The sequence below is a fragment of the Bos indicus x Bos taurus genome, chromosome 4, assembly GCF_003369695.1.
Source record: "Bos indicus x Bos taurus breed Angus x Brahman F1 hybrid chromosome 4, Bos_hybrid_MaternalHap_v2.0, whole genome shotgun sequence".
Classification (NCBI taxonomy): Eukaryota; Metazoa; Chordata; class Mammalia; order Artiodactyla; family Bovidae; genus Bos; species Bos indicus x Bos taurus.
In genome coordinates, this window is record NC_040079.1 from 49,087,957 (window position 1) to 49,103,253 (window position 15,297).

General features: G+C 42.3%; 1 long non-coding RNA gene across 1 annotated transcript in view; it reads right to left on the reverse strand.

The window, feature by feature from the left end:
• Positions 1-5,287: 5,287 nt before the first annotated feature.
• Positions 5,288-15,297, reverse strand: part of LOC113891381 — a 31,149-nt gene continuing 21,139 nt past the window's right edge. The window contains exons 2-3 of the long non-coding RNA XR_003510735.1: positions 9,368-9,427; positions 5,288-5,741 (exon numbers count right to left, since the gene is read on the reverse strand). This is a non-coding gene — a long non-coding RNA (uncharacterized LOC113891381). The remainder of the gene's footprint in view (positions 5,742-9,367; positions 9,428-15,297) is intronic.

A 15,297-nucleotide genomic window follows, 5' to 3' on the forward strand; every position in this document is an offset into this window, starting at 1 on the left:
CTGCTAAAATTTGGCCTATTTGTTCAGTGGTGAAGGAGGCCACATTATATGCAACATTACCTCTTGTTTCTGGCAGATTGACTCCACTGAATTTTCATCCCGTTTAGGGACTACTGATATTGCCTCTCTGCTTTCACAGTTTGTCAGGGTATGGTACTACTATTCCAGTCCAAATAGCCAACTCTAGCCACATCACTGTGGCCTTTACAGCTAAACTGTGTCATCTGTTAGGCTTTCTGGATCTTTTGCAAAGACCATCTAACAATGGCCTAATAGTCAAAGAATTTAATGGACATTCCATATTCTCTGTCATCTGCAGTATTGTTGAGTGCTGGAATGGCAATCTTAAAAATCAACTAAGAAAAGTTTATGATTCTTTGTCCCTTACCTTTTCTTGGTCCACACACTTTAGTAAGGCAGTTTGGTCACTTAACGTGGCTGTTTCAAGAAGGATTTATTCCTCTTCGTCACTCCTGGTTAGTGATCGGGACAAAAGGCGTAGAGAGTTATATAGAGCTATTTTGAAAATATGGGATTCCATCCTGGCTTTTCCTGGGTATGTTATGTCTTTGTTTTCTCTAACAGAGAAAAGAATAGTAACCACTGTGGCAAAATCTAGCCCCTTTAACCAAGTAATCAAAATTAACATAATCAGAAATGGGATAAATGGAAATTGTGTGTTACCGGAAAAGATGCAATGAGAAGAACACAGTATCTGTGAGATTCCTGTCAAATAGATATAGCTTGATTCTAATCTTGAGAAAATATAAGACCAACCTGAATTTAGAGACTTACTGCATAAGATCACTGACCTATATTCTTCCAGATGTCAAGGTCAGGAAAAACAAAGATAGACTGAAGAATTCTTCCAGACTAAAGGAGATTAAAGGAGATTTATGATCTCGGGTTGGATCCTTGAGTAGTACAAATTCTTTTTTGCCTTTTGCTATAAAATGTTAGGACAATTGATGAAAATTAAACAATATTTGTAGGATGCATGAGATCTGGGTATCAATGTTACTTTTATAGATTTTAATAACTATACTGTGGTTATGAGAGAGCATGTTCTTGATTTTTTGATGGAAATACGTATGTATTTATTAACTTTCCCACACAGTGTTCATGGGGAAACATATATTTACATACACAGCATAATAAATACATGTTGAAAAGCATTAACATTTCATGGAAAACGTTTTAAAAAAAATGAGGAATCATTTCAGACAAGATAAAATATCCACTGAAAAAAGATTTAGACACAATTTAAGAAGAAAGGAGGGAGGTCACAGTCTTCCTGGTTATCCTACAGGGGAGTAGGACTTCAAGGGGGCAAAACATTAAGGATATTTTTATTCATTGGTTTTTAACTTTTAGAATATTAGATATATGTTTGTTTTCATTACGAATAGGCTGATTTTGTCATCAGCTATGGAAAGGAGGTTGTTAAAAGTTTTAATTGGGGTGATCAAGCAAAGTCTCTTTGGCCAAAGCTGTGAAGGATAAAGAGATAGCCCTGCAAAGATCTGGGGGCAGTGGGGAACTAAGACAGCCAAGGGCCCTGCTGAGCAAGATCTTAGTATGCTCAAGACTCTATAAGAAGACCACTGCCATTGGGAGACCTACATGCTATTCCTAATTCTAATAGCTTGACTTTGAGCAAGTCTTCTTACCCAATTGTGATGTCACATTCCACGTCTCTTGTGCAGCCCCAGTTGTCAGCATATTATAGTGCCTGATAAATATATATTGACTCAATGAGTGGATGAAGAAATTGATCTGAAAGATGAGAGCAAGACTGGATAATCTCTAAAGACTTTTATGGGTTTAAAGTTATATGACTCATTTAGTATTTATTGAATGTTTGCAGAATGCATGCCAGGGTGTGAAATGTTTTAAGCTGGAGGAGGATGGCATGAATGAGGCTTGGGGTTTCTGCTTTTGCCACATTTAAAATCCAGTGAAACAGGCTTCCAGGAAAAAGTGATGCAAAATCTGGCACTAAAATAAATTTAACGTAGGAGTCAGATCTCTTCTCCTCTGCTTTTATTAACTATATTTGCTCTCTTGGTATAAGTTATTTTGGTCCACAATGCTAGATTTGAAGAGGGGTACAGGAAGATTCAAAGCAAAATGTGCTTCTGTCTTGGTGAGGAAATAAAATTCTCCATTTTTTTAGCACAGGCAAATTCCAGTAGCAGGCTTAGTGAGTGCAGGAAAAGATGATCTTTGCAGTGAGAGAGTATTTAGTTCTTTTCTCACAGGGTCTGCAAAATGCTAATAATAATAATCACTATAGAAGGCTATTGTGTTCCCTGACACTGGGCTTGGCTTATGTCTATTATAATTCCTCAACCATGTTGCAAGACAGATACTCCTTTCCTCCTCCTCTGTTTTATTATTATTTAGAAATTTTCTTTAAAAATTAAAGGCCTTAAGATTCTTGCCCAAGGATCATAGGCAGTGAGAAGCAGATCTAGGATTCAAATCCAAATTTTTCTGATGCTGCTACTGAGACCCTTTCCACCACACAGTGCTTTCTAGGTCATTTCAAATATTGCTTCTGGTTCTGGCCCCTTAACACTCAATGCATCTGTTGTTTTTAGAATAGGGCTTCTGTAGTTGGCCTTCATAAGCAGTTATGAGCCTGTGCTAGGTGCTGGAAAGTGGGTTGACTCAAAGTGTGATGTAATCTCAGATGAATTGTTTACTCCCATTACAGACAGCACTTCAGTCCTACGAGTACAGAGCACAGAGTTGTATTGCTTAGAGTGAAAGCTAAGCTGTCCTAAGAAAGTGAAGTGAAAGTTGCTCAGTTGTGTCCAACTCTTTGCGACCCCATGGACTAAATAGTCCATGGAATACTCCAGGCCAGAATACTGGAGTGGGTAGCCATTCTCTTCTCCAGGGGATCTTCCCAACCCAGGGATTGAACCCTGGTCTCCTGGTTTGCGGGTGGATTCTTTACCAGCTGAGCCACAAGGGAAGCCCGTCTTCAGAAAGAGGCCCTACTAAACAGTGGCTTATGGAACAAAGATTTTTTGATGTGGGTGATTTTTAGTCTTTTTAAATTTGTTACAATATTGTTTCTGTTTTGTGTTTTGGTTTTTTGGCCCCACAGCATGTGGGATCTTAATTCCTCAATCAGAGATCAGATCTACACTTCCTGCTTTGGAGGACAAAGTCTTAACCACTTAAGGGAAGTCCCAAGATTTTTTTTTCCTCATTCACAAACCAGTCCAGGATGGATGAGTGGGTCCATTTGCTTTGTGCAGTCATTCAGGCTTCCTCCTATCTTGTTTCTCCCCACCCCTTAGGGCACTGTTTCGTTCTCCATAGCTGAATGGAATTTGCAGATAAATCCCCGTCCCGGCTCATGAGAAATGGTAAGAAAGTGTATAGCACATGTAAGGCCTAGCTCTGGAAGTGACACACATCACTTCCAACTTGTATTCTTATGGGGAGACCTCAGTCATGTTACTGTGCTTAGTTGCTCAGGACAGAATTCTGGGGGTGGGGAGCTGGCTCTACACTCAGCTAAAACTCTATTACTGGGGAAGAAGAGTGGGATCGATTTTGGTGGGCAGCTATAAATCTTTGCCATGAGTACCCTGTGTAAATCTCTATCATAATATTTGTAGCATAGCTTTATTTATCTTCTTGCACTAGCCTGTGAGCTCCTTAAGAACCAAGGCCTGTGCTTTCACTTCTGAATCCCCAGTATTTAGTTCACTGCCCCTCTTATATGAAGCACTAGTTTTATTTCTATTGAAGAATGAATGAGGCAAGTGGAGTGTATAGGTTTGGGGGAGCAGAACAAGGGAAAGATGAGCAATACTTTCATTACCTAATTCAGAAAGCAAACCTGGCTTATCTAGGGCACTGCACTCCAAGTTATAAAAGCTTTGCTATGAAAAGAATGAACTATTTCAGTCCGAAAATAAGGTGAAATTCAAATGTGATGTTTTACAGCTCAACTCAAAAGAAACAATTGCTTGATTGTGACCAGGTGACCTCACTTCTCTCCTCAGTCATCAGCAAGGGGAGAATATAAAACAGGTGGACCTGTGAGTTTACACAATTTTTAAACAGAGGTAAGGGATGTAAACGTAGTTTTGAAGCACACAGAAGGAGGTTCTTATATAAAACCTGATTTCCCAGTTAGAGTGACATCAGAGCAGGGACCAGGCACCTCTGTTCTTCTGCAGACCCCGCCCTCCAATCCCTCTAGAAGGACAGTTTCCAGCTGGCCTAAGTCAGCAGAAACAAGCAGGGCTGCCCACACTGGCCTCCTGGAGTCAACAACAGATGGTGGATGGGCAAAGTAAACTAATGGAGCCACCAGATGCTCTCAGATTTGGTTTGCAAACTCACTAGGCTGGTTACCATGACCGTTGTTGCTACTGCGCATCATATTTATTTGACAGCATTGTCCAGCGCTCACATTTCTCTCTCAGGCACAGGCTAAAGAACGTGTGCATTGCATTTCAATTAGCACTTTTCAGAACGCAAGGGAGTTCTGAGGCTGAGGACACTAGTATGCAATTCACGCACAAAGGCTATCCGCAGAGCCCATTTCAATGCTCTGATGTAGCTGAAAGGTCAACAGCTTGAGCTCAGCTTTTTGAAATATAGATTTAGAAAAGTTGCTTGAACACGTTACAACATGCCCTGTTGGCATTCTTGTCCATATATTTGGAAGAATCAGTCATGACTTTAAGATCTCTTTCCATCCTTCCCATCTCTTTCCATAGTCCTAGTGAGAACCTAGCTTAGTATGGAACAGACTGTATGACAGTTTAACAACTCATCCATCTCCCCCATTTGGAATACGTATTTTTCCACATGAAAGGCTTTCGGCAGTGAGTTGGCAGCCAAATGTCAACATGGCATCAAATTCTAGAGAGAACCCTAGTTTTCTTGGATAAGGGTCAGCAAAACAGGGTCTGGGTTCTGTTCATTCAGCATCTGGGTGTATGATGTCACTCCTGCAAGATATTTTTAACATGAAAAGAGATGCTTTCTAGGAAGAACTCTGTAGAGGATAGTTTGGTCAAAGGCACAGAGGTGAGGAGAATGGTGAAAGCAAGGTATTGGGCCAGGTAACATGGGCTTGTAACTGATCCTTTCGAATCGGGTCTCAACAAAGATTCAGGCCTCCCTGGTGGCTCAGCAGTAAAGAATCCGCCTGCAATGAAGGAGACACAGGAGATGCAGGTTTGATCCCTGGGTCAGGAAGATCCCCTGGAGAAGGAAATGGCAACCCACTCCAGGATTCTTGCCTGGAAAATTCCATGAACAGAGGCGTTGTTACGAGTCAGACATGACTGAGCATGCGTGCATGCAACAAGGGTTCTCCTGCCTGTTGTTCTTTGAGCCAGTAGAATAAGAGATCGAGTTTGGTTCAGGAGCAAAGTGAAGTTTTATGCTTTGAGAAATGGAGAGGGGCCAGCTTGGGCTCTAGAGCACCCACCCTCCCGGCCGGGCCATGGGCGGGGCTGCTTTTCAGGGTTTCCGCAGGGCTCTTCAAGGAGGGGGCAGATCTCTCCTGGGGCAGGTGCAGCTGGGCTGCTCAGGCTTCAGATCTCAGTGCCGGGCGCAGCCCCACTGCACGAGGGGCACTGCTGCCATCCTGAATCTCGTCCTTTTATACGTGATGGTTCTGCACATGGTCCCCAAGCTGAGGTGTCAGCATGACTGTTCTACACTTGGAGCTCTGGTCTGAAGGGCTAGATGTGAGGCCTCTTCCCCAGGCGCCCAGTGAGCAAGTGAAATTAGATGAAGCACAAAGAAAAAGAAAAACAAGGTTAGATTTTAGTTTATTACCCAGATTCTATTTTTATTTCCTAGAAACTGTTAATGGGCTTTGCGGGTGACAGGCACATCCTGAAGGACTATGAAACTGTCTCAAAGCCATCTTTGGGGGCATTTGGAAACTGACTTTAAGGCAGTGTGGTATGCTGGATGGAGAGTCAGAAAATCCAGTTGTCTCCATTCGGAACTCTTGTCGCTTCTGTGGAGCGGTTTCCCTTTCGTAAAATCAGGGTGTGGGACTCCCTGGGTGACCCTCAGTAGGCCACATCCACCTGGTGTAGCAGGTCTAAAGTTGAGCAAAGAGAAGGACAGAGCATGCCTGGTGATTCTGATGCAGGGGGCTGGTGACTACCCTTAGACAAATAACCAAAAGGTGAAGTGATAACCAAAAGATGAGTAAGATGAAAGAAGGGCATTTAGTGTAATCCTTGAGTGGTATTTAGGTCTTCCCTCACCTGTGAGTGTTTTGTGCACCACGTATTATTGCTCCTGGGAGTAAGCAATGCTGGCTAGATCTGGAGGCAACAGGTGGGCATTTTATTATATTTATATCTGCTGTGAAAGAGAGGTTTTGTCACCATGGTCCTATACCAAGTCCTTGGATTGGGAGGGTTATGGAGAGCTCTTTCTGCATTTCTTCAACAAAGATGCAGCTTCATAACTGTCACACTTTTTGCCTCTGAGGTAGATCAGGAAGTAGGTAGGGGGCTTCTTGGTGTGACTGGAGAGAGCAGAAGCTAGAGAGTAAACAGGGAAAGTGAATGGGAGTCCCGTCCTTCAGAACCTCCATTAGGGAATGGAAAGAGCTGGCAACGTTGAGTTATGGGACCGTAATTCCATCTTAGGATTCTGGCAATGGCATAAGCCACCTGAGTTCTTTCTTGTTAGCTTATGAACATTTCACCGTACCCTACTGGCTTGCTTTGGAAGATTAATAGCTGTGTAAATTACAGTTGTTTTAAAATACATGCATTTCACCTCAACATGAGACTTTTCTGTGGGTATGGAAGTGGCCTCAACTTACGTCTCCCTGGGTGACATGCCCTGTTCTGTGCACTAACGCAGTTTTATAAAATAAAGAGAGTCTTGCGCTGATGCAAACTTCACAAAAGGCCGTGAGCCTTGAGTCAGAACAATCTAAGCTGGAAAAGAGCAAAGGAAAAAACACGAAGGAGAGAAAGAGAGGAGTGTGGGGGAAACCCAGGAGAGAAGTGTGGCTAGAGTAGAGAACTTGAGAGGGTGTGTGTGTGAGAGTGTGTGAGAGAGAGAGAGAGAGAGAGATTCTGAATGTACAAGGTACAGACAATGAAGGCAATATGCCTTTGAAGGTATATTTGAAGAAATGTAATTTAAAAAATTTCTGTGTAGAAAATGGGTGGAAATAGGATGGAAATGATACTCCAGATGGATTGGTTGCTCAGGATGGCCCCGTGGGTGGCAGGCTGATTGGAACAGGTCCGTGAGGGGAACAAGGAGCTTTATCTTGAGGCTGCCTTTACATGGTGAACATTGCTTTTGTTTACTTAGATTGTGTGTTTGGGGTGGCTTGCTGAGGAGCGGGTGGACTTGACGGGTATGTGACCTTCTGCTTTTCTGTGCCAAAGGCAGAGAAACCCCCTTTATCTTCCTGCCTCCTGCTTCTCTATTAAGTTGTGCTTCTGTCCAGGTTTCTTGGTTTTCATACAAATATGTTACATCCATATCATATTCCAAGGATAAGGCTGAGGCCAGAGAAATCCATGTCTCCCAATTTCCTGCTCAGTGTCTGTTAAGCTCTTGATGACATGGTATTACTCTTTGGGGTGACAGTTATTTAATGATTTATTGAAATTGTCTGAATTCCTTAAATCAGAGTTCAGATCCTCTCCCTAGGTAGAGGGTCTGCAGCGATTTTAGCTCTCATGCCTGGGCTGGTAAATAATATTGTGGATGGCTCTGGAATGCAAGGGGAGGGAAGAAGACAAAAGGAAGGAGTAAGAGAAGAAAAGGGGAACAGAACAGAGGGGAGAGAAGCAATGAAAAGCAGCTCAAGGACAGGATGGTGGTGAAGGGACCAGTTGCTCCCAATACCCTCTCACTGACCTAGAAGGGAAGAGGAAGGCGTCCTGGGAGGTGAGCGCAGCCTCTCACTTTCACCACGAGGGGGCAGACTCGCCTTACAGGAAAGAGCAACAAGGTGGGAAGGCCTGGGAGTAAATACGATTCTCTGCTACAGAGGATTCAGTGTTGACCTCATCCTTCACTCCCTGCCGCCCTTCACGTCCCCCAACAACTTAGAGCCCTATCTCTGAACTCAACGCCTGCGTAGATTAAAGCAAAAAAAAAAAAAAAAAAAGAGAGAGAGCCAACTTTGCTCAAACTCAGATTCTCACTTAATGTAGTGTACAGAATTATAATTAAACAGATATCACCTATAACAAAATACTTTGTGACAACATCTCACCTTATTATTTAAAGTGTAGAATCACCCAAGTTTTTATGCAACGCTCCCTTTTCTGTTTGTTGTTCTTTTTGACTGAAGGGTTATTGCCTATGCATTATAGGTTCATTATTGTTGCAGGCGTTTCAAAAGGTTGGAAAGGGCTCTTTATTTCTTCCAACTCCTTTGCAGTCTTTGCTTCTCTTACATTTTCAGTACAAGGTGATCGAGTCCATGGAAATGTGTTTGTAAGTTAAAAAACAAATTCATAAAGTTAGAGGAATGTCTTTATTTGGAGAAGGATTGGGAAGAGCCAAATTACTGCAGCTAGTTCCTTAGTGCTTAAAAAGCAATTGTCCAATGCACGTGATTGCTTCTGAACATAATGAGACTGGCGTAGTGATAACAAAAGGAAGGCTGAGCTGTTAAAGAGGAACTGCTTCCTCTGCTTCCCCAAGTTGCTAAGTATTATTACCCCAAGTAACTGCATTCCAGGGTCCATACTCTTTTCCTTCTGGTAGAATTTGCCCTTTTTTGAGCCATACAGATCAAATTAACTCCAGTGAGAAACTATGTTTTCCAAAATAGACTTTCTAAGTAGCCAATTAAAAACAGAATCTCTTAAAAACAAAAATCTCCTCTTTGAAATGGTGATTGGACCTCTGAGATAAAGAATCCCATTTGCAAGTTAAAGAGGAAAAATAAGAACTTTCCACTATCAACTGGTTGAATAAGAACAGAGGAGAATGCGACTTGTTCTCCTAAAAAAACAAATAAATAATTAAAAAATTAAAAGGATACCAAATTGATTGAATCATTGTGGGAAGTTTGGCTCCATTGGTCTCTCGCTTTTCAATATGCCCCAGTTAGCAATAAAACTCAATTTTATGTGAGTATGTGAGGCGATAGCTTTATTCAAATTGTTTGTTAAATTTGGTGGCACAAGAAGAAATGAAGCAAAGCTACTGTTGTGTAGTAAGGTCTTGGGTCTTACTATCTACTCATCCCTAAGAATAATGAGAAGAGCATTACCTCCATTTAAGATTTATGTAACTTTTTATGAAATGCCATCACGCTAATTTAATTGACGGGCTCTTTAACATTTATAATCCATTAAAGTGACTGGGAGATGATTACCTCCGGATGTGGTTTCTGTTTTCTCCTGTGTTACCACCTGCATGCCAATGTTCTGAAACCCTTGCAAGAAAAAAAGAAAGAAATACCTGCTAAAATAAGTTGTTGCTCTTAAAAAACCGGAGAAATAATGACAAAGAAGGATTTGCTGTTAGTTTCTGTCTTTGCAGCAGTGGAAAATTGGGAGAGGATCAAACATTGTCTCTAATTTGGCCACCACCTTCTTGGCTGAATATGAGTGTTTGTTTTTAAACGACATCTATCACAGTCCTCATCAGGGCTGTTGATTTGTATCCTGCAGAAATGTGATTCAAACTTTTCTGGGGTACAGACTGGGAAGAAGTCTCAGTAAAACCTGTAATGACATCTGAAATTTCCTCTGAAAGTTGATGTGATCTTTTATCTGAAAATCAAAGGCTTTGCCTCAGACTTTGAGATCCCCTCTTTTAGTTAATTGGTGTTAAGAGAGAAGGTCTGATAGATGCAGACAGGCTGACAAAACTCAGGTCTGTTTTTTTCAACTAAGTGTGAGCACCAAGGCTTTGGGTTTCTCTTATATTGGCTCCATCCCCTGAGAGCTTTGTTTGTTTTTAGTATCTAATTTTATTGTTCATTCTTAACCAACCATCAAGTCTTTTAGAAAAAGTAAACCAAAAGTAATTATTTGGAGAACACAAAGGCCATATCTGTATATGAGATCAAACATTTCCACCTTTTCCTTGCCATTTACCGCTGAACAGCTCCTCTTTTTCTCTAGCACATTCTACTTGTTCTCTTGGCAAACAAACAGCAGGGGATGTCTTTAGGCTAATTATACGGGGACCATTATGGGATCCTGCAGGGACCAGGATGAAGCAAAGCTCCATCTCCAATTTAGTTTTAGGGGGAAACTAAACTTGAGTGGAGGTCAGGCCTATGCTGGCTTCTCATAATTCTGGTCTAGGTGTCCTTCCCGCCCACTAAACAGGAGGACCCTAGGTATCCAGAAGATGGCTTCTAGTATCTCATAGATAGGTGGTTTCATGTGGTCTAGTGTTATTTCACGATCAACCCCTCCCTGCACCTCTGCCAGAAGGTTGAGTATGGGTGTGAGAAGATGAGCAACAAAAAGAGACAGAAAAATTAAAAAATAGTAATCACCGAAAATACAGACTTCTCTTTTCATTTGAAAAAAAATCTCAGCATAAAATCTGAGAGTCACATAAAGGAGTATGAGAAGTTCTCTGAAGACCAGGTGTTCTGCCCAGACTGCAGGCCCAGCCCCAAGATCCTGCCAAGTCCTCCTTGCTCTCAACATCAACGCATGTCAGCAGATGATAGACACCCGATTCAGACTTCTCTTGAAAGGAACCCCAGGGATACCTCTTGCTTTAGGGATCGTGATGTTACGGACTTTCTCTGCATCTCTCATTTGTATTTGTTCATTCTTCAGTCAGATAGGCAGCGTGGCTGCCAGATGCTGGAGACGTCTCATCGACCATGTTAGGGACCCCAGCAGACTGGGGAGGGGATGTAAAGTCAGGTCAGGGTCACATGCCCACCCTGGAGCCAGGGGTGCATGAGGTTAGTGCCACCCAAACTGCAAGGAATGGGCTTTCTGCAGGAAAGATAGTGTCCACTAATAAAAAAAAAAAACATATAGGGATGTGATTCTGGGCACCCAACACTAGAAAATGTCCATTACATGTCTCTATTTATACATATCAAGAATGCCACTGCTTCAGGGAGCACTACTATCTTGCCATTGCTAATCTGGGTTTCCAGGAAACTGTAAAGCTGCTTTCTCTTCTTTGTTCCCTTAGGTCTAGTCTGAACCTGTACATTTGGCCTCTGCTCCTGCCCTCACATGGAGCTTCCATCACAGGACACGATGCTCCTCTCTCTTTTTTTCAAAAACTTTTTATTTTGAATTGGGGTATAGCCGATGAATGATGTTATGATAGTTTTAGATCAACAACGGAGGGACTTAGCCATACATATAGATGTATCCATTCTTCCCCAAACTCTCCTCCCATCCAGGCTACCACATAACACATAAGGCTCCTCTTACACTTCTTAACACTTGTGGATTCCTTAAATGGTGGCCCAGTACCTGCTTTGGCTTCATCATGGGCACCCCCAGAATCCAGCAACTGTCTTCTAGAGTGGACGTGGTTCTCTGTCCTTGCTCTGGTGATGACCCCTTGCATGTCTGAAGCCCTGTTCGTCATATTGGTCTGATTGGTCCAGTCCCTCTTGGCCCCACCTGGTCTGCTCTGTCTCAGGTACTGACCAGGTACTGACGGGAAGATGGCTCATTACACTGCAAAGAATCTGCTGGCTTTGCAGCTCTGCAAAGAACCTGTGCACAGACTGCTGCTTGGCCAACATACTTATTTACTAGCCTTCAAACAAGGGCCTGGAGGATGGAGAGGGCATGAACTTCTAGATGACAATATCGAACATGAGCTAAAGGTGCACTCTTCCCTTTCGTGCGTGTAGAAAGTATTAGGACGGAAATATTCCTTTCAGGACATATTTTATATCAGCAATCATGGTTTCCTGGAAATTGATTTAACTTTTAACACCTCAGAAAGGATCTGATGTAAAACACTTAATAGCTGGGGGGAAGGACTGTATTTCCTGTCTTTCAACACCACGATAGCTGTAAAATGCCTTTCCCCACTGACTGGGGCATATGTGTTTTTCCATACACTGTGATCTTGCCACACTTCGTTCATTCACACCCTCCTTCATTCATTCACAAACATTCGAGTGTCAGGCCTTGGAAAGCCACTCGGGGTGCAAAATTAAGTAAGACCCCATCCTTGCCCCCAAGGGGCTCTCAGCCTAGTCAAAGTCTTGATGAATAAACACAGAATTTGAACAGGATGGAATAGATGTTCTTAGGTACCTCTAGGGCATCAAACAGGGGCTCAAAGGAGATGATATTTTTGGGTGGGCTGGTGGGCAGGCAAGGCTTCAGAGAGGAAGCAGCCCTTAGGTTGAATCTCATAGAATAAGCAGGAAACATGGAGGGAGTGTGATTCAGGAAGGATTATGTTGGATGACATAGGGCTTCAACTAGCATGACAAGTTTGAGAAAGAGATATAGTGGGCTTCCCAGGTGGCTCAGTGGTAAAGAATCTGCCTGCCAAGCAGGAGATGCAGGTTTGATCCCTGGGTTGGGAAGATCCCCTGGAAAAGGACATGGCAACCCATTCCAAAACTTGCCTGGATAATCTCCATGGACAGAGGAGCCTGGCAGGCTACAGTCCACAGGGTCAGGAAAGAGTTGGACACAACTTAGCAACAAACTTTCACTTTTTCAAGAGATACAACAGACTGTAGTGTATAGGGCAGGGAAAAGAGGAAAGAAACAAGACATAGGGGTGGCAGGCAGAGGCCAAATCATAGAAGGGTTTTCAATTAGAGCAAGGGGTTTATATTTTATCCAGTGGAAGGGGGAAACATTAAAAGGTGTTTAGAAGGAATAGATCGCGATTAGGTCTGCATTTTGGGAAGATCACTCTGGTGCTAGTGGTGGTATGAGACAGAGGACAACGAGGCGGCAAGACCAGCTAAGAGGCTATGGCAATAGTTTGGGTCTGGGATGGTGAGGGCTTAAACAAGGGAAGTAAAGATGGGTTTGGAGGGAAGGAGAGGATTTAAAACACAATACATTAAAAGATATCAGGAAGTGGCAGAGACATGGCAGGATAAATGCCTGGTTTTAATGTTGGGTGATGGAGTATATGGTAAAGCCATTGAACAGTCTGGGGAATATAGCTTTATTAATAGGTTTGGGATTAAGGTATCAACTCAGTTGTCCATCCATCCAGTTGGTATTGAAAGAGGGACATCCAGGTGCAGATGTCTAGGAAGATGGCTGATATATGGACTTTGAGCTCAAGGGAGAAGTCTGAGCTAAAGATATACATTTGAGAGTTGTTTGTCATAGAAAGAGTGACTAAACTGTGTGTGTGTGTGTGTGTGTGTGAAGTTGCTTAGGGCAGACATGCAGAGTGGCCAGAGAAGAGGGCTAAGGACTAAGCCCTGGAGAATTCCAGCTCTTAATGAGAATTGGCAGGGACTGTCAGAAGACGCAGAGGGCAAGGGCAAACCAGGAGCACGTGCGGCCACAGAAATATAGGTAGCGTGCATTTTAAAGGGAAAGGAATGGTGAACTGTGCCGTGGAGAAGGAAGGTGAGATGAAGACCAGCAGATGGTCACTGGGTTTGTCCATGAAAATTTCTCCACTGATGTTGCCTGAATAATATCAGAAGGACTGAGGACTGAAAAGTGAATGGAGGGTGGGAAGGTAGGGATATTGAAGTTAGATTATTTATGTTGCTTATTTAAATCTGAGTTCTTGCTCCCAGATTGTAAGCTCCAGGGGTGCAGGGACATCAGTGATCTTGGTCAACATTATAACCGTAGTGCTGAGTGCAGTACTTAATAGCAGCCACTTAATAAATATTTGGTGAATGAGAAAAAAGAGCACAGTGGTAGATAAGGGGCATAAAGAACGATGGAAACTTTTTACTTTCTTTACTAAATTTGAGGAAAAATAGACAAGAGCTTGAAAAATACACATGAAGCAAGGTTTCAGAGAAAGTGTGAAGAGACATACTTCTGCCATGAATCTTATAATATAAATTGGGCATTTCCTCTAGCTCTTTCTAGAAATCATCCCCCACCAAAATGAACACAAGAAAAAAAAAAAAAAACCTCCCACAAACTCCCAAGCAACAGTTTTGATGAAACTAAGGTACCAATTCAGGAGATGCAGGAGATGCGGGTTTGATCCTCGGGTCGGGAAGATCTCCTGGAGAAGGGAAATGGCAACCCACTCCAGTATTCTTGCCTGGGAAATTCCATGGACAGAGGAGCCTGGTGGGCTATAGTCCATGGGGTTACAAAAGAGTCGGACATGACTGAGCAACTAACACTTTCACTTTCAAGGTACTATAAATTCCCTGGGCAATGGTAATAGAAAGGAGGAGAATTTATGAAAATGTAGAGACTGTAAGTCTCAAAGGAGCCAGCAAAAGTAAAGTGGGCATTCCTTGACGTGCAAACCCTCAAACCCTCATTGCAGCAGGATGCATATCCTGGCAGAGGTATTCCTGGACTTTGCTTTTAAGAATCAGATGAAGCGGGACCGAATAAGAAGTCACACAGAAAGGTTGTTTATCAAGGAAAGAGAATTTAAAGTGTCAGCGACTTTTCGTGTATCACAGACTTCTACAACAGTCACCACAATTCATTTTAAAACTTCATTTTCACTCCAAGAAGAAACATGTGCCTTCAGCAGTCACTTCTATTTTTTCCTCAGTCACCTTCTCCTCCAGCCCTAGGCAACCACTAATCTACTTTCTCTGTAGATTAGCTTATCCCTGGACATTTTATATAAAAATGAAGTCATACAATATGTGGTCTTTCGTGACTGGCTTTTTTCATTTAATGTTTCCAAGATTCATCCACGTTGTAGCGCTTGTCAGTATTCATCCCTTTTTTTACTATTTTCCATCGTATGACCATATATTTCCATTCATCACTTGATGGATATTTGAGTTGCTTATGCTTTTTGGGTGTTATGAGTAATGCTGCTATGAACAGTGTGAGAATTTTTGTGTGGAGTTATGTTTTCATCTCTCTTGGTGTATGTATAGGAGTGGAATTGCTGGATCATGTGGTAATTCTGTGTTTAGTCTTTTAAGGAACTGCCAGACTATTTTCCTACTAGCTGCACCATTTTACATTCTAACTACCAATAAGTGAAGGTTCTAATTTCTATATATCCTTGGCAAAATATTATTTTCCACGTGTTTGATTATAGTCACCCTAGTGGGTGTGAAATTATATCTCACTGTGACTTTAATTTGTATTTTGCTGATGACCAATAGTATTGAGCATTTTTCATGTGTTTACTGGCCATTTGTGTATCTTT